Source organism: Ochlerotatus camptorhynchus, unplaced genomic scaffold (genome assembly GCF_037179485.1).
Source record: "Ochlerotatus camptorhynchus isolate MF236.1 unplaced genomic scaffold, CSIRO-AGI_Acam_v1.1 ptg000130l, whole genome shotgun sequence".
Classification (NCBI taxonomy): domain Eukaryota; kingdom Metazoa; phylum Arthropoda; class Insecta; order Diptera; family Culicidae; genus Ochlerotatus; species Ochlerotatus camptorhynchus.
In genome coordinates this window covers 3,727,700-3,748,508 of record NW_027040620.1, presented here as the reverse complement: position 1 = coordinate 3,748,508, position 20,809 = coordinate 3,727,700, and the positions used below count along the sequence as shown (strand labels likewise).

General features: G+C 39.7%; 2 protein-coding genes across 2 annotated transcripts in view; one reads left to right on the top strand and one right to left on the bottom strand.

Moving 5' to 3' along the window:
* The window catches only part of be (ben), a 49,339-nt gene extending 46,535 nt beyond the window's left edge, over positions 1–2,804 (bottom strand). Inside the window, exon 1 of the mRNA XM_065220684.1 lies at positions 2,429–2,804. The gene's annotated coding sequence lies outside the window, so the exon portion shown is untranslated. The remainder of the gene's footprint in view (positions 1–2,428) is intronic.
* Positions 1–20,809, top strand: part of hiw (highwire) — a 129,757-nt gene that overhangs the window by 75,988 nt on the left and 32,960 nt on the right. The window lies entirely within an intron of this gene.

Genomic DNA, 20,809 nt, shown 5'->3' with positions numbered 1-20,809 from the left:
TATACTAGTGGTGTTTCCGAACGGAAGGTGTTGTGTACCATCTACAGTGGAGTGCAGATGGATGACGGAACGCGGAGAAGGCGAATGAACCACGCTGCTTGGAGAACCATCCATCGTCCACACTGCAAAATTTGGGCATCTACGGTGTGCTGCTGGGCGCGTCGTAAGAACGCTGGTTGTCGACCCAGTGAATATGGTTCTCGAAAGCGGGACAACAGGAACAAGATGAAGATGCGCACAGCGGCAAGGTACATCGACCGAGTAAAAGGTGACCTACGGATCCTTTTTTTTTTTCTTGATTTGTTTTCCGTCGATCTTGTTTTCCGTACTGAGTACCAATGCTACCAGGGGCGCCAGGGAGGCAGAGCCTACAACCTGGACCCTACCTATCGACCCATCAACTCATGTACCGGGGACCAACGGTTTTACTTCCATTCCGAAGGAAGGTGTGAACATAGATTTTATGTCTGAGAAAATCACGGCGGCGCCGACTGGGATTGAACCCAGGCCCTTTAGAGGGAGAGGTAGTCACGCTTAACATGACACCACCGGCGCCACTTCGAACAGCAGAGGTCATCAACGCCTTAGCCTGATTGATATGTTAGTAAGGACTTAAATTCGCCTGACAATGAATTTAGAGTTCACTTGGATTTATGCTCTGCTTTTAAAAATATATGATTGGATTTTAAAAAATGGACATAGATAAATCTATAAGTAATGAATAATGGGCGCTTTTGTGAGAGCATCGCGACTAAGTTGCGTCGTACGGCTGACCAGGGACCCTTCTTCAATATTTATTGACGTTTTTTTTTTTTTGAAGAATCAATATCTAATAAAAAATACTGAATTCGTTGAAAATTTTTTTTTTTCACTAGTTATATGACTGAAAAAAATCTCATTTTTTATTGAACACCCGTTAGATATGTCTTGACGAATTAGTATTTCCATACGCTGAAAACATTAAAAGTCCGAAAAATCGAGGATTATAAAAGTTCGTTGCCCGGAACCTTGAAAATATATTTCAAAGAGCTATTTAATTATATTGAAACACTATTCGCTCTATTAAACAAGATTTATCTGTAAAAACTGCTTTAAGAGAGTTCAAATGATAGGTTTATATAAAAACCTCGCACCTAAGGCCCAATTCCTAAACTAATTATAAATTGTATATAATTTGAATTGAATAGTAATATTGTAATATACTGCAACATTCTGGCGGAATGCGCGGAATTTGTCGCTACGCAGAATTATGGCACTTTGCGTTACCGAACATGCATAGCTAAAACAAAATCGTAACGTTACAGAAAATCAAACATCGAAAGCAAATTTCAGCGCTAGCCAAGTTTTGAATAAATGTTGAAATATTCATCTCCGTGCAAAGTTTTAGATGTTTTCCTGCCAATAATTTATAAAGGGTCTTTAAAAATGAGTTGGTTAATAGTTTGATGATTTTTCATGTTTATGTTTGGGGGTGAGTATTCGACAGGGTGAAATTTAGATACTTTCTTTAGCGAGTTCGACATTGGTAACGTCTTTAAATCACATAGACAAAATCCGTGTATCTATTATGAATATAAATGTTGCTCTTCTAGCTCTTATGAGTATTCCACTAACACCCCAATTCATAACTTTTACTTATTATTTTCATAATTAAAATAATATAAATATTCCGTAACCGAGTTTGGACATCGACATACCTACCTATGTGCTGTTATTTTTATTTGTCTGTACATAAGATATTCCGTCCCATACGGTCTACAGACGACAGCCAGCGATTTCCGGTGACAAATTTATAAATTTCAATTATGCGTCTTCTCTAGTGTTGTTTATTTTTTTCATTCATTTCGCTTCCCTCCACGGGCAGCGCCATAGTATACGTACGTATATTACTAATTTTATGCTTCGCTGTATTCTTCAACTTTGTATACAGTGAATGATTAGCTGTCGAGCCGAGAGTGCGATGTTGATTCTATGAATTTTTCATCTTTTATACCACGTTCAGACTACATAGTTTTAGCATATTATAATAATTATCGACAAGAAAAATGTTATCAAGATAGGCTTATAACTTGTTGTAACTGCTCAGTCTGGCCAGCGCATTCATCTCGTTCAATACACTGGCCAGACCGAACAGTTATAACATGTTATAAGCCTATATTGATGACATTTTTCTTGTGGATAATTATTATATTATATTTATGTAGTCTGAACAAGGTACAACATAGTGATTCACTTTTGCGTAGATGACAAATAAATTTACGATACACACGGTCTTCTGTGTTACCATACCTGTTCTTGCTATTGAATTTCCATTTAAAGCTTAATTATATCGATTGTGTTTCTATTGATAACGGACATACTCACACAAAAGGAAACTAGGTGAAAGTACATCATAAACGGTTCATTTTTCTTGGAATGGTATACTTACGTTTCCGAGATGATATATCCGCTTCTCCACTTCTGGTCGTTTCACATTCGTTTTATTTTTAAATCACATTTTCACGTAGTTACAGAACATCTTAAAAATTCCTTCTATTTCTGTCTTTTCGAATGTGAAGGCTTATTCAAAAAATAGACATAGCAAAGACCAAATTATGCAGCTATATTGCACGACAATTTCAACGTATACGGACGCGCATTGACTTTTGGGGCCTATCCCAGTTCGTCGTTCGTTTTCAGTTGCTCACGTATGTTTGTTTCTTTATTTTATTTTCTGTCACCAGTGATTCCCACGGACCGGACCGATACTAACGAGTTACCGTTTCTGTTAAGTGCTTACGCCTATCCCACAAAGCAAACTGAGTGGAAAACTGGCTGCGCGAGCAGAGAATCGCCGAGAGCGAGGCATCAATACATTCCCACTACTGCAAACAGATGCAGCAGACCAAGTAGAGTATCTTTTCGTGTTATGTGGTAGTGCGGTTCAAGCCCTCACGTGACCTTTTTCAAGTGTTCATGTATGATTAATTCCGATTTACTCCCTTCGTTCAGTCGGCAAAGGTGCAGCTATAAATCAAAACCAGATGGTTGGGTTCGATTCCCCGTCCGGTCTAGGAATTTTTCGAGTTGGAATTTTATTCGATTTCCCTGGGCATAGATGATATGATTGTGCTTACAAATATGTACTAATGCAAAAATGGTACAGGCATAAAATAAAGCTCTGATTTAACAACGGTGGAAGTGCTTAAATATCACTTTTTAATTTTTGAGTTGAGAACCGGCTTAATGTCCCAGTGGGCTTAAAGCCAAAAAAAAACAAGACGTTAGAAAAATGGATCCATCACTTAACTGTAGGTAGATTGCATCCCAAGAAACATTATAAATGCCTTAGACCTTTATTTGAGTTTTATTAATGTTTTATTAGAGCAACAATTATTCCATTTCGTTCTATTGAGTATTTAACAAAAGCCGGTTGGTCATAATTCAATCTATAGTTTATAAAATATTTCACATCGTTTGCCAACCAATAGTTCGTCGCCTTATTTTTTTTTACTTTTTGACCGCAACAAAAGTTTTATTATTGTTTTATCGCCTTCTGTACGGCTGTTCGATAAAACCATATTAAACAAGCAATCGTTTCTTAATGTGATTTAGAGATAATATTGTGACTCATGTTTCTCAGTATCCATTAAACGAAATTGGACGCAACAATCATACAATGAAAAGTACTATGGCCCCTTTGAACGCTATTGCATATGTTTGAAATCAGTTAACTAGTTACCTAATACGTGCCAAGCCCATCAGACACCTCAAATCAATTGAGAATCCAACGACAAGTTCATTGGTGGTCATGCGGTTAAGGACATGCTCCAGGTACCCCCGGGTCAGTGACTTGAGCAAACCCCATCATCGTCGGAGATGTGGCCAGTTCCTGACTAAAACCAAAACCCATCATGTACAGGGTACTCCCGCATAATAGCAGCGCATTCCGATTTTCACACAAAATGGTCAATTTTGACATGAAAATCGGCACGTGCTGCTACTATATCTAACAGCACTGTACCAAGTCTCTGGCTAGTACCAAAACCCAGAATTCTGAAAACAAATTATAGCCAAACCGAGCGGTGTTGACCACATTGGGCATGTTCCGGGTACCAACCATAAGTGGATAAATTTAGGTTTTTCATATTGCCTCCATTTCTAAAGAAAGCAAGCAGAATGAAAAAAAAAATATGGGTGTCTCACAAAGATGTCTCAAATCTCCTTGGCGCAGTGTAGCGTAGCTCAGTGCTGTCTACGTAAAATTTGAGCTGATTAGTCGCTTAAAGCACAAACGCATGACTTACTGTGAAGAAATAAATTAAAATAATGTGGTTTTCTGTAATAGAATTTTCTTAGATGCTTGTGCCATCAGCCGACAGATGCGCTAGTATTTTTGTTTTGATTTGATCATAGTTGGTTTGTGTGCAAGATCTTTGACATTGTACGAAGAGTATCTAACTTCATCAACGAATGTTATGCCATTTGATTTTGACTAGAGTGGATCATTCTGATTTCATCTAGTACATTTGAAGAAAATGCTAGTACACTAATAAAAATTCAATGATTATATGTATGTGTCCCACACATGAATTTTTGCAATGTGATAAACAAATGATATATTTGTGTCGGACACATATTTCTTATGTGTATATGTAAAATTCATGTGTAACCACACATACTATTCATTTGACTCATAAATTTCATGTGTACTTCTGTGGACTCTGTTTATGTTTATGTGAAAATCATGTGGAATTTTACATGGAAATTCCCCAATAAAATGTATCGAATTTTATGAGTGTACAATTAAGTGGTAGTGTTGCCATGTGGTATACTGAAAAAATGCAACATCAGGTTCGTCACCAAAGTTTTCGAGCCACTCCGTCTGTCATTTCGTTTAGCTTAGCTTAGCTTAGACTGACTGCATATATCAATGGTTGCTACTTCTTGATTGGTCAGAATCAGTTAAATTGCACAATGTATCAGCTGAATGGGGTTGGGAGTGACCTTTCATACTCATTGTACAACTTTCAGGGACCTTATTTTTTAAAGGACAATAATGACGCCAGCCACGTCCTTGCAATCAGGTGGGAGTAGGAAAGGAATATTAGAATGAGCTTTGTTGTATTGAGGACCGTGTTAACCTCTGCTTGCCCACAAAGGTTACAGGAAAGCACATTTTCTTAGTAGGTTGAGTTCATTGGATCAGGATTCACCTTAATAAGTGATACGATCGTAGATTAGATTGAATGTACTGATTTCCGATATTGACGCGATCCTATTAACTCAGTAATGTAAAGGGATAAAACCTCAGTACTGGGAATAGATAGAACCCACAGCCTGCTGCTTCGTAAGCAAAAAACGGTTAGACAATGCAGCCGAGCCCCTTTACATTACAACAAACCAGTACCAACAACAATTGTTCTTTATCGGCGGCATAAACCTATTCGAAATGAAATACGTAATATTGTACATAGAAAAAAACGAAGAATAATCTCCTCGAAAGGCTCGACCATCATTATCGGCATTACGCAATAAAAATTCCAAATCTTTAAGTGATGTCGACCCAACTCTATTGCGTTTTAAAATGTTTTTTCCTTCACAATTAGCTGAACCACCACGACCATGCGCCACTCCTTCGCTTTACAACCATTGACACGGTAGGTGTCATAAGTTTTGAAAGTGATGAGCAAAAGGTGGGACTTTGGTAGGCACCCATTGGAAGGCGTTCATTCGCCTAATATCTGAAAACCCCGTAAAGTTCCGTTGAAAATTACAAACAATCTGATTTTATCTACCGAGCCGTATTTCCGCAAAAATCGATCATTTCCGTAGAGCATAGCATAAGCGATTGCACAAATCGTGGGGGAGGGGGGCTATATAATGTTCAACCAATACTTTTTGCAGAAAATATCGTGTTTTGCCGTGAAAAAACACTTGGGACTAGTGGTTTTTCCCACACATCAAAATCTGCAAATCAAGCATCGCATTATACACCTGGCCACACCCTTACAATCGCAGGGGGTATTCTTTTATTATTCAGTTCCAACCTGGAACCTGGATTATAATCAAGGTTGGGTCTGCTTGTTTTCTGACAAACGTCAGTTTGCTCGTTTGTTTTTAAAACCTAGCTCAGGTTGAGGTTCGCACTGACAAAAAGTTCGGTTTCGCACTACCTTCATAGATGCCAAGAAAGGGAACATTTGTGTTAGGAATCTCTATTCGGCAATATAAATTAAATATTATGTGAAAATGTAAACAAAATTAAATGAATTCAACAAGAAAGATCTCACCAAAATTATCTGCTAGGATAAGTCTGTTTTTCTATGTTTTCGAAGATTTTCCATGCATCATCCTTGCCAGTACTCTCCAGCACGCGTTTTCTTTTCACACCGAAGCATTGAGACCATTCACCACTCTTTCGCTTGCGTTACTGTATTGGAAGCAAACCACAATATTCACAGCAGAATGATGATGCTTGCAAACACGATGAATCACGTTTTCTTCTCGATTCGAAAACTTCCCTGAAAGCAAGAAAACCACCACAATCAAACACGTATAACCGTCCGGGAGTCACAGTGCCAGCGCTAATCAGCCAAATGCAGCCGAAATAGATCAAAGCGAACGCCATTATTTTTTCTTCGGGCAAGTACCAAGCCTGTATGTTCGATCGAGATCATAGTATTCACCATTTTCCCCAAAACGAATTACGTCCAAACATGAACATAAGCTTAACTCATCACACATACCAGAGCTGCAAAATCTCGACAATATCCGGTGATATTGACAATTCTGCTATGGTCACTTATTTGAGCTAACAATCATCGTCAAGGCAAACCATGTCAATTGTCAATGACAATGCTGTCAGTGACGAACATGTGTAGATTTGTTTATTAACTAAATTTGTAACGAAATTAAATGACTTGAGCAACACAATTAGATGGAGTCCTAAAAGTGAGCAAGCATCTACGTCCTGAGCTGCTTGGATAACAATAATGTGACACAGAATGCACGAAATTACACTTTTTGTTACCAGGTGAATCTTTGTCATTGACGAAAAAATGAATGAGATTTTGACGAAGGTTTTTTTGAGGATCAAGTCTGTCAGTGACTATGTGAAAAACAATGTTGTCAATATCGCGCGAAAGTCTGTCAATGAAAATACCAAATCTCAGCACTGACACATACACAACCGACCCAAGTGAGGCACTGACCACGCGCGATCGAGACCATTATTGTTGCTTACACAAACAAAATGTTATCATAATATCTAATTATTCCATAAGTTCATAAAACATTTTTTTAGCCAAAATGAAAGGAATGCACCCTGGTTGCTTCTACTCACTTCGCTATAAAAACTATTTTTTTTTTTCTGAATTATGAAATCCTTAGATGTTATAATGTAACTTCTCTAATAAACTAATACCATACACAAATGATAACTCGAATGGTAAAACTATTCCCCACATGGTTTGTATGATAACCCGAATACGGCGTTAAGCACTCGTTTTGTCAGGGTTGTAAGTTACAAGTGGACGCTGACAAATAGTGAAATCGGTGATTGTGACAGCGAAATTGACAAGTTTATGTATCAAACACATACTTTGCAACCACTTCTTGTAACTTATATAATTCCAAAAAAAAACTTTTTTAAAGCGAAGTGAATAGGAGCAACCTTGTTCTCAAGTTTATCTACATTATGGTCATTCCTTTTCGACCAACATAATAAAAAATAGATTATTGTGGTTTATAATAATATCACTTTTCCAATCGCCAGAGACGAACCATCCAGATGGCTGAAAGTCTCTCTAAAGAAACTTAACCTAACCTACACACAGAGTTTAGATTACCGAAGTCGGTAAAATTTTACTGAGTTTTCAGTTATCAACCCAGTAGTATCAACAATTACCGTAGTAGTCAGTAAAGAAATTGGTGTCTAAATCAGTAATTTATTTGTTTACATTTCTGTTTTGCTGAGATTTTCAGTATTTTTGATTCAGCATTGTGAGGAATAAGTCAGTAAATTCATCAAAAATGTTGATTTATTGGTAGCTGAGAATTTTTTTTGTTCCCTACGATGGGTATTATAAAAATGATTCTATTTTTTTCGATTTTTATTTTGGGGCTGAGGTTAACATGTTTAGCATTTTCTTGTCGTTCGGGCCGGTTCGTGGCTCTCTTGGTGTGCGGATTGCATGTCTGGAGCTCTACAACAGGCAATGTTAGTGAATGTTTTTGCTTCAAAATCAGTGAAACATCTGGAAGTCGATGCAGGAGTGCATAAACTGTCCTATTCCGTGGAAGTTTCTGCACTCCTGCGTCGGCTTCCAGATGTTTCATTTATTTTCACGGTGGTTTTATGTTATCACACAGAGATATTCGAGGTCAAGTGTGTGGAACGGACGAGGATGACGCAAGTATTTTTAAATTTCGTTTGATGACTGTTCAGTAAAACATAATGAATACTGAAAACTCGGTACTCTATTTTACTGAGTTTTAGTCATTCACCGTAAAGCTGTTATTTTACGGAAAATACTTTATTTGCTATTACCGTATTCAGTACTTTGTCGCAAAAGCTACTGAACATCAGTATTTTTATTGAGAATAGCTGAAAGTTCGGAATTGCTTTTTTATTTACAGTTCGAAATCTGTAAAAAAAATTACCGAACAGGGAAACCGAGATAAGGTGTGTAACATTTCCAATAGCAATCACAATAATTCGTTTTAATTGTAATACTTTTTCTCGTTCAACGATGCTAAAATAACAAACGCAACAATCATTCCAATAAGAATAAACATAAATGTATGGTTCGTAAGATCAATGTATACGTGACGTTTTTTGCTACTGGTAATTTCAACATGTTCCATGTATTAGTTGCATTCCCCGTTCTGCTGGCTAAACCACCAAGTCGCTGTGGACGGACATTTGAATCAAAGCTGAATACATGCTCTGTTTATTATTATGCACCGGGCCCATGTCTCTCATTCTCCACGTTTCGGTTACCTATCTAGAGGCTGCTAGACAAACGGACAAGTCTATCACATTCGGATGAATCACTCTCCATCCCTCGTACCTTACATGCATTCATCCAATTCTCGAGGATTGTTACATTTTATTGTCATTCTCTTGCGTCTTTTGTTATTCAATTTAATCGAGAACCGTTCGACCGACCACAGAAAGTGGCCAATCAATTTTAAAACGTCTTCGTTTTTGTTTAAATGACTGTGGGATGCATGTGGTAAATGGTTACGGGTATACATTTCTCGTCGATTCGTGTTAATCCGGTAGAAATATCTTGACCCCAGAAACTGTTACACATATATGAACAAAAAACCTAGAACGGAAAAAATAATGAATGGATTTCTCTTTACACTCTGCGTAGCTTTACACACTTGCCCTTTAGTGTTGGGTGCACTTGTCGAGTTTTTCGCCTCTCTGCATGTTGTTAAGCACATATCATAGGTTCAGAGCATTGGTGGATGTCTAGTGAATGAGACAAACTGGTTTTACTCTGTTGGATGGAGGAAATAGTAGTTCAAAATTTACATAAACATTGTTCTACGAATGCGTTGTGAGAACTGAGCGAGATATGTTTACACAAAATGATTGCATAAAAAGTCGATGGATACGTTCTTTGTGCCAGGCTGTGTTGATTCCTACTCTTGGAGAAAGTGACCACTCTCGTTTTAGTGATAGAATATAACCAATATTAGTACTCAACGCGTTATGAGCCTTTATCGCAATTTACTATTCAGATAATGTCGGAATGGTCTGAATGAAGTTCTGCTCAAAAAGATATTTGCTTTTGGCCTTTTTTTTTATATTCTAAACATAATTATCTTTCATTGAAACATACATTTAGTTTAGTTGTTATTCATTCTAGTGATATTGAAAACAACATAATTTACGTTCCCAATTTCTGCAAAGACCTGAAAAAATAGCGTTTAGTGGTAAGCGTGATTGATTGCCTCTCACCCCAAAAAGCCTGGGATCAATACCAGTCAGCACCGCCGGGATTTTCTCTGATCACGCCTTCGTTCGAAAAGGAAGTAAACCCGTTGGTCTCCGGTTCATGAGTTGATGGGTCGATAGGTAAGGTCCAGGTGTGGGAGCTACCTCCCTGGCGTCGGTAGCATTGGTACTCAGTACGGAAAACAAATCAAGGAAAAAAAAATTAAAAAAATGCTTATCTATACATAGATCACTGGGCGTTAATGGCTTAATATACGCACAAATGTTTCACACTTTGAATTTTTGCCGACTTCGGTAATTTTTGCCGAATTCTCAACAGCTGAACTGATCAGTAAAATGTTGGTAGTTCAGTTGAATTATTTTAAAGCTACAAAAAAAAAGCTAAAACTCCACTATAATGACAAGATTTACTCATTTGAATAAGGTTGAAAGTGTGTTGAAATTATTTTTGAGAAGAATAGGCTTCAAAATGAAAGCCAAAGTTTTACCGAACGCTCAGCTGTTGAGATTTCGGTAAAACATTACAGGATACGACCTGTTCTTACTTCGAGGAATATTCAAAGCTTGAGACAAAGCTGAAACAATTAATCAAAGCAAAAAAACGCGGTTATTGGCGCAATTTCGTCGAGGAACTCTCACGAGAAACCTCAATGAACACCTTGTGGAGGGTGGCTCGCAACATGCGTAACCGCTCATCTTTCAATGAGAGTGAAGAATACTCCAACCGATGGATATTCGATTTCGCTACAAAGGTCTGTCCGGACTCAGTTCCAGCACAAAATATTCTTCGAGAAGCGTCTCCTAGCGGCGGCTCTCTGGATAGACCATTCTCAATGCTGGATTTCTCTATGGCTCTTCTTTCATCGAACAACTCCTCACCGGGAAGCGATATGATTAAATTCAATCTTCTGAAAAATCTCCCAGATATCGCTAAAAGACGTGTGGTGGATACGGCCCTGCGCAAGCAATGCGCAGACGGACGATAAAATGTATGTAAACAAAAAGATCAGCATAAACGCGATCACGCCACTCGGGCAGCGAACGCAGTTTGTGCTGATCCAGCAGAAAGGGTCACGTCCGCCACCGCTAGGTAGGTTAAGTTAGCATAAGAGAGAAGTAATAAAATGATTCTTAGTTCTGACACGGAGGCGAGCAGTTGAGTTGATTTTATCATACCGAAAGCCAAGTGGCTAATACTAACAGATAGAGGAACAACTTTTCATGGCGATCCTGCCAGGAGCTCTAAGGAACAGTAGATGAGTGCTGCAAATTGTGTGCCGTTAATTGAACGCTACCGCCGCCGCGACGAAAAGTGATAATTAATGACGAACACAAAGTGTGTTTGATCGAGTTCGAACAGCGAGTGCACTGCGATGCGATGCGGCAGAAAACCAACCGGTCGCGAAAAGAAAGTTGCTGTGATTAACAGGCCAATAAACTACAATTACAACAGCCAAGCCTGATAGATGGTCGTTAAATTAGTGAAAACAGTGGAAAAAATTTAGTAATCAAACGAAACCGCGAGTGACAATATGGGTTGGTTCAGTGCGGACGAAATCGTCGCCGCACCAGCCGCCGCGAGTGGGGGACAGCCACAGCCCCAGTGTGGACATCATACAACCCAAACAGTGGCTCTGTGTGCCATGGCGGTCTTTGCCGCTGGCTATTTGATTTTCAAAGGAGTAGCGAAGATCAACCGCCACAACACTGAGCGCGTTGCCGAGAGGGCGGCACGCCGTGTGAATGCGCAAGTTTAAGGTTTGAAGACGGACTCCTCTCAATAAGTAAATTGACAAAACTTTGACCGATATTCAAGTGCAAGGAAAAATATTTGAAGCCACTGCTGGGAAATCTTACGAAGTGCTATTGGAAGTGCGGCTAAAGTCCAGTGGAAGCTGAAATTTACAATAAACCACCACCCCACGAGTGCGCATGGAAGAAAAAAAAAAGCGAACCGTAAAAGACAAAGTGAACAAAAATTAAAAAAAAAAAAAAAAAAAAACATTGAACATGTGGACAGTAACGATTTCTTTATAGTTGCTCAAGCGATAGAGCAATTTGAACGCGAAAAAAAAGTTTTGGGAACGAATTTCCCGTAGAGACAAAAAACTATCTGTGGAAGTGATGGCCGCGAAGCGTGCAATATTTGAAGCGGTATACAACCTGGCAGCAGGAGCTGCCCTGAGGATAAGGTCGGCAGGCCTCATCGAGGACTTAAACTGGGCCTACAACGGCCTCAAGATGACCGTAGATGCTGTGAAGCCCTAAGTGAGTCGCCGTGCTGTAACGACGAGAACGTAGTCGTCATCGTCGTCGTTGCCGGTTTGCAGAACAAAAAGGGAAGCGATAGTAAGTGCCTGATAAAATGAACTGATATCGGAAAACATAATAATATAATCAAGTTGCATAACACTAGTAACAAGTAAGGTGTGTTCTAGAACCTTTTCCAATATTCAATGTTTACAAGAAGAGAAAAAAAAAAAAAAATAATCTCAATGCATTCAAGTGTAAATCTAATAGAGTTCTACTAATAGGACTCCCAATATTTATATAGGCAGTGGAAATTTTTGTTTTGTGCATTATAATTACTTATTTACGATTATATCGATCTACATGATTCTCTATTGCTTTACTCATTTGTCGATTTTCTTGCTAATGAATTGAGTACATGACTAAAAGAGCGTAAATTTGCATTTAAAGTTGGAAATTTTTCCGAAACATACATTGATATCACATAAGAAATTATTTCGAGAAATCAGGTCGTCACTGTGTTCCCTAATTGGTATTAAAGTTCTCCATTGTGGAAGATTAGCAAAGCAAGACGAACCGAAGCCATTATTTCACACTATGAAGCTATTTTAAGATATTTTCTGAAAACCTTCTAACTTCTTGAGTCAAATCCTCTGAATTGTCTATGTTAGGTCACATTGTAGGCATACATGGACCAATATGTAGAAAAAGAGACAGTAGTGAAAAATTTATTAAAGGCTGTTGCCACAGTTAACGCAACGAGCCCCCAATATTCCAAAAAGAAGGATACGGTGCTCAGACACGTAACTTCACTGCAAAAGTTTGTACTGTCATTAGCAAACAAGAAGATTGACAACGCGTTCGCAGCATTTAGGCTGCAAGTTAACCAATTTTTCATAAGAAAAGAACAGGAAGAAGAAGCAGAAGGTGAACAGGAAGAAGAATCCGAAAGCGAATCTGACGAAGAAAAAACTAAGCCCATAATGCCGCCCAAACTGGATCTTAGCTTGGCAATCCGCGTCGTGGATAAATACGACGGGGATGCAGCCACGCTACAATCCTGGTTGGATAGCGTGCAGGTTCTTCGGGAGGACGATCCTACCGTCCCGGAGGCCAATTTTATTAATTTTTTGAAATCGCGGTTAATTGGTGCCGCGAGGGGATCCATTGATGGAACCCAAACACTGGCAGATGCGACAACTGCCTTGAAAACAAAGTTCGCAATTCAACTTACACCTATTGCGGTGGAGGCTGAATTACGAGCTTTGAAGCAAAAGAACAAAACAGTGACGGATTTTGGCAGCGAGGTAGAAAAGCTCGCTACCAAATTAGCGTCCGCATGGGTTTCGAAGGGTGTGCCCTTCACCACTGAGGCCTCAGCGAAGCCAGTAGTGGAACCCATAGCAGTGCAAACCTTCATAAACGGTCTTAAGGATCAATCAGCAGCTTACCTAGTGAAATCTAGGAATCCAAAGACGTTGACTGCTGCTATTTCGGATGCATTGGAGGTGCAACCTCATGCATCCGCTGAGTCCGCAATGTGGGCTCAGGGGGGTTATCAACCTCCATTTTTCAACAGGGGAAACCGTAGAGGTAACCACCGCGGAGGCCGTGGTAACAATTACCATGGTAATCGTGGCGGTAACCGAAACTACGACGGGAATGGTCGCAACAATCGACCGCATCAAAACAACAATGGTTATCGGGGTAACCAAAATAATCAAGGTTACCGTGACGACCATGGAAACAATCGAAATCAGAATCACAACCGTGGTGGATATCACGGAAATAACAACAATAATAGCAGTAACAACAACAGCAACAACAACAGTAACCGCAGAAGAAATGCGAACGTGGCTGAAGAACCACAGCCGTCGCAACAGCAACAACCCCGAGAAGAAGCAAACGTAGGGGAGTTTTTTCGCTAATTCGATCAATACTAATAGAGCATTACGGTTAGATTTTCTAATCGATGCCAAAAATTTTAAGTTGATAGTGGACAGTGGTGCATCATGCTGTCTCATAGATCAACGTTATTTAACAAAAAATTTGAACAGATGCATTGATCCATCCCGTACCATAGAGGTGTATGGTATAAATGGAATTACCAACACCTTGGGAGCGGTTGATACTTATTTGGAATATAAACAGTTAGTATATCCTATAACTTTTCACGTGGTAGATCATTTACCAACCAGTGTAATTGGTCTAATCGGCACAAATTTTTTGAAAAAATTTGGTGCGAACATCGATTTTGAACATTCTACGCTATCGCTTAGAGCGCCTCGATATGAGGAAAACTTCATAGTACCTCCCAGAACAGAAGTCGTTACCTTCATAGACACCCGGTATTCCAAACCGTTGGTGATTTTGAATGAGGAAATAAAGCCTCATGTTTTTATTGCGGGTGCAATTGTGCAACCGGTGCAGGGAAAGATCCCTGTCCGTATGATGAACGTTAAAAATAAGCCTGTAAAAATTGAGAATTTAACCATTTCAACAAAGCCTTTCGAAAACTATGATGTCATAGAAATCGAAAGCGCTTCCAAGCATAATGATGCGAGAGTGGGCGAGCTTTTATCGGAGTTGAACCTTGATGGGATCAACCCGAAAGACCAGCCAGTTATTCAAAAGCTGTGCATGAAATATAACGATATTTTTTGTCTGAAGAATGACAAATTATCGGTGACAAGAATTTACCAGCCATCACTCACGGTAAAGCCAGATGTACACCCAGTGTACACCAGGCCTTACAAATTACCACAAGCCCAAAAGGAGGAAGTCCAAAGGCAAGTGGATAAAATGATCGATGAAGGGATCATTGAAGACGCCGTTTCAGAATGGAACAGCCCGTTGTTGCTAGTTCCAAAGAAATCGACCGATGATAAAAGAAAATGGCGATTAGTTATTGACTATCGCAAGCTCAACAACGCACTGCAAGACGACAAATTTCCACTTCCTAACATAGAAGAGGTAATTGAGTCGTTAGCCGGAGCGAAATATTTTTCGCATCTGGATCTATCTCAGGGTTACTACCAGTGTGAGTTAAGACCTGAAGATAGATCGGTGACAGCTTTTAGTACTAATAGGGGTCAGTACCAAATGACTCGTCTCCCTATGGGACTAAAAGTAAGCCCTTCAACATTTTCCAGACTAATGACCGTAGCAATGTCAGGTCTCAACATGGAAAAGTGCCTTGTATATCTGGATGACATAATCATCTTTGGAAAAACTTTAGAGGAACACAATAAAAACCTCGCGGAAGTTTTTGAAAGGTTAAGACATACCAACCTAAAACTAAATCCGCAAAAGTGTAATTTTTTAAAGACCGAGTTATTATATTTGGGTCATCTAGTATCTGTCGAAGGAATTAAGCCAGATCCTTCGAAGATCGAAATCATAAAAAGGTGGAGTAGTCCTCAAACAGCCGACGAAGTAAAGCGCTTCGTAGCGTTTGCGAACTACTACCGCAAACACATAAAGGATTTTGCCAAATTATGCAGTCCTTTGAATAAACTAACGCGGAAAAATGTGGAGTTCGTCTGGACAGACGAGTGTGAACACTCCTTCCGGTTTCTGAAGGAATGCTTCATGAACCCGCCTGTCCTTGACTACCCTGATTTTTCCCCGTCAAACATTTTTACTTTGCATACAGATGCATCAGGTAAGGCATTGGGTGCAGTCCTAAGCAACCAAAATGCTAGGCCAGTTGCATTTGCAAGCAAAGCCCTGAACAGTGCTGAAAAGAATTACAGCACCATTGAAAAAGAACTTTTGGGTCTAGTCTGGGCGATTCGACATTTTCGACCATATCTGTATGGTAGAAAATTCGAATTGTATACAGACCACAGACCGCTAGTATATTTATTTACATTAACTGACCCTTCGAGCAGACTGACCAAGTTTCGTCTCGCTCTGGAGGAGTATAAGTTTGACGTAATGTACAAAAAGGGCACGGAAAATGTGGTAGCGGACGCGTTATCACGAATTTCCGTAGAAGATTTGAAAGCTCTCACACCGCAGACTGGTTTGGTGTGTACAAGAGCTCAAGCCAAGAAACAGCAGGCGTCAGATGAACTAAAGGCAGGAGATGAGAAAGAAAAACTTAACTACATAGAAATACAAATTGGGCCCAAAAACAGCGACAAAAATAGCCAAGCTACAGAAACAACAATTGATGAGCAACTGAAGAAAGGAGTTCTCTCTATCGAGCCTAATACGTCATTAACTCACCTACGGGGAGTGATGAAACGATTAGTGGACTTCGCGAGAGCAACTAAAATTATAGGCCTTACACTGAAATGTTCGAACGAAGCAAAATCGTTGAGGGAAAAGATTGAAGCCCTCCAAGTTAGTGGCATGCCACCTATTTTTATAATAGGAAAGAAAATCACGGAAATTACGAACAAAAAAGACCAACAGGTTGTAATAAACGATTTCCACGTATTGCCAACTGCAGGGCATGCGGGAATCAAGAGAACAACCAACACCATCAAACAGCGATATCACTGGAAGTCCATGGATAGTGATATCGCATCCTTTATCAAAAATTGTCCTCAATGCCAAAAGAACAAAAGCCAAAATACTAGACAACCAATGCAGTTGACTAGTACGGCCAGTTCGGCGTTCGAGAAAATTTTCTTGGACCTTGTAGGTCCTCTTCTACCAGACGCGCAAGGGAATCAATATATTTTGACAACCCAATGCGATTTAACCAAATACATTACGGCAACACCAATTTTGGACAAATCGGCAGATGCTGTGGCCAAAGCATTCGTCGATAATGTCATTTTAAATTACGGTGTTCCAACGCAAATCTTAACAGATAGAGGGACAGAATTTATGTCTGCTCTATTTGTTAAAATATGTAATCAACTAAAGGTAGAGAAGTTGAACTCTACCGCCTATCATCACCAAACAATCGGATCGTTGGAAAATTCCCACAAAGTCTTGGGAAATTTTCTTCGTATCCAAACGGGAAACTCATACGGAAATTGGTCTGCCTGGGTACCGTATTATAAGTTCGCTTATAATACAACGGTACATAGTGCAACGGGCAAGACTCCATATGAACTAGTATTTGGGAAGCTTTGCACACTTCCATCAAACCTAACAGAACAGAATGAGACCGACCCTGTCTACAATGTAGACGATTATGCTAGTATTTTGAAATTCCAGTTGCAAAAGTCCCAAATAGAAGCTAGAAAAAGTCTTCTGAAAGGGAAAGCAACTAGGGTAGAAAAGAACAAGCAAGGATGTAGAGACAAAATTTTCGCAAAGGGACAACAGGTCCTGGTAAAGAGAGAAGTGGGGTCTAAATTGGAGCCTAAATATGAAGGGCCATATCAAGTCCTTGAGGAGTTAGGTTCCAATATAAAGATCCAAATAGGGAATAACACGGATATCATTCATAAGGATAGGATTAAAATTTTTTTTAACTCGAAATAGTTACTTAATGTGGAAACAACAATACCGAAAAAAAAAAAAAAAAGAAAAAAAAAAAAAAAAAGAGAAAGATATTGCAAACACATTTTTATAACTAATACATCTATATTACAATTATATACAATTATTTTACACACATTTATATAGTAGACACAGTTATATTATACAAGTTTGGTACCAAAACACATCATAAATAATTCAAAAACATATTACAAACACATTTTCATAACTAATACATCTATATTACAATTATATACAATTATGTTACACACATTTATATAGTAAAACAATTATATTATACAATCTTGATACAAAAAAAAAACTCAACATAAATAATTCAAAAACAATTTAAAAACTTATTCTGTTGAATAAATTTTTAAATTTCATTCGGATAGGGCGTGTGGTGGATACGGCCCTGCGCAAGCAATGCGCAGACGGACGATAAAATGTATGTAAACAAAAAGATCAGCATAAACGCGATCACGCCACTCGGGCAGCGAACGCAGTTTGTGCTGATCCAGCAGAAAGGGTCACGTCCGCCACCGCTAGGTAGGTTAAGTTAGCATAAGAGAGAAGTAATAAAATGATTCTTAGTTCTGACACGGAGGCGAGCAGTTGAGTTGATTTTATCATACCGAAAGCCAAGTGGCTAATACTAACAGATAGAGGAACAACTTTTCAGACGCTTGCTAGATTTATTCAATTCCTTGCTAGAAAACAACATTGTACCGCCTGAATGGAGACAGGTCAAAGTAATAGCCATTCGAAAACCTGAGCGTCTGACCTAAACTCATACCGTCCGATTGCGATGCTTTCGTGCATTAGGAAATTGTTGGAGAAAATGATCCTTCGGAGGCTCGATCAGTGGGTCGAAACAAATAACTTGCTATCAAATACACAGTTTGGGTTCCGCAAGAGCAAAGGAACAAACGATTGTCTAGCGCTGCTTTCCACAGATATTCAACTGGCCTTTGCGTACAAGGAGCAATTGGCTTCAGTATTCTTGGATATTAAGGGGGCTTTTGATTCAGTTTCCATTGAAATTCTGTCAGACAATCTGCACAGATGTGGACTTTCTGGAATTTTAAATAATTTCTTGTACAATTTGTTGTCAGAAAAGCAAATGAACTTTTCTCTTGGAAAACTGACAACTTCCAGAATTAGTTACATGGGCCTGCCCCAAGGCTCATGTCTCAGCCCTCTTCTTTATAACTTTTATGTCAAAGATATCGACAACTGTTTGGCAGAACAATGCACGCTAAGACAACTTGCAGATGACGGTATGGTTTCCGTAAGAGGTCCACATGCCGTGGACTTGCAAGGACCATTGCAAAATTCCTTAGATAACTTGTCTTCTTGGGCTATGAATCTAGGGATCGAATTCTCGCCGCAGAAAACTGAACTGGTAGTGTTTACTCGAAAGCGGTACCCAGCCCAAATACAGCTTAATCTTTTGGGCAGAAACATTACCCAATCATTGTCTTTCAAGTACCTTGGGGTCTGGTTTGATTCAAAGTGCACTTGGAATGCCCATATTACGTATTTGAAGCAAAAATGTCAGCAGAGGATCAACTTTCTCCGTTCAATTTGCGGCACATGGTGGGGTGCTCATCCGGGAGACCTCATAACGCTTTATAAAACAACTATTCTCTCTGTTCTAGAGTACGGCTCTTTCTGGTTTCTCTCGGCAAGAAAAAGTCACCTAATAAAATTGGAACAAATTCAATATCGTTGTCTGCGTATTGCTCTAGGCTGTATGCACTCAACGCATAACATGAGTCTCGAGGTTCTGGCAGGAGTAACACCCCTCCAGAACCGTTTCTGGGAGCTCTCTCTCAAAATACTAATCAAATGCGGAGTGACGAACACACTTATAATTGCAAATTTTGAAGAAATTCTTGGGCTGAACACACAATCTCGATTTATGAGAATCTACCACCACTACATAAAGGGTGATACGGTCAAAATTTGGTCAATATCAACTTGACGTATTTCTTTCAATTTTGCATTTAAAAAACCTGAACACCCCTCATTTTGAAGGTGTGTGTGTGTAGAATGTTGCTCCTATTTTGATTTTGGAATTCACTCTTCAGTTGTCAAAATGCCGTCCAAGCAAGAAGAGCAGCGTATCAAAATTTTGCTCGCGCATCGCGAAAATCCGAGCTACTCGCACGCAAAGTTGGCAAAATCGCTAAAAGTTGCCAAATCAACCGTTACAAATGTAATTAAAGTGTTTGGGGAACGTTTGTCGACAGCAAGGAAGTCTGGATCGGGGGGAAATCGAAAACCGGAAGCCGCTGAGACGACAAAGAGAGTTGCCGGTAGTTTCAAGCGAAACCCTAACCTCTCTCTCCGAGATGCCGCAAATAAGCTGGGTGTATCGTCTACAACCGTGCATCGAGCCAAAAAACGAGCCGGACTATCGACTTACAAGAAGGTAGTGACTCCAAATCGCGATGATAAACAAAATACGACGGCCAAAGCGCGATCCCGGAGGCTGTACACGACGATGCTGACGAAGTTTGCCTGCGTGGTAATGGACGACGAAACCTACATCAAAGCCGACTACAAGCAGCTTCCGGGACAGGAGTTTTATACGGCAAAAGGAAGGGGAAAGGTAGCAGATGTTTTCAAGCACATGAAACTGTCAAAGTTCGCAAAGAAATATCTGGTTTGGCAAGCCATCTGTACCTGTGGCTTGAAAAGCAGCATTTTCATAGCTTCCGGGACTGTCAACCAAGAAATTTACGTGAAAGAGTGTTTGAATAAACGTCTGCTGCCTTTCCTGAAGAAACACGGTTGTTCCGTACTGTTTTGGCCGGATTTGGCATCTTGCCATTACGGTAAAAAGGCCATGGAGTGGTACGCCGCCAACAACGTGCAGGTGGTTCCCAAGGACAAGAACCCTCCCAACACGCCAGAGCTCCGCCCAATTGAGAAATACTGGGCTATTGTCAAGCGGAACCTAAAGAAGACCAAAAAACTGCTAAGGGCGAGCAGCAGTTCAAGGCAAACTGGCTTTCTGCGGCGAAGAAGGTGGACAAGGTGGCTGTACAAAATCTGATGGCAGGGATCAAGCGTAAGGCCCGGCAATTCGGATTTGGAAAAGCGGAAGCCTAACTGAATATTTTTCCTGAATTTTATACTAATTGAACATGAAAA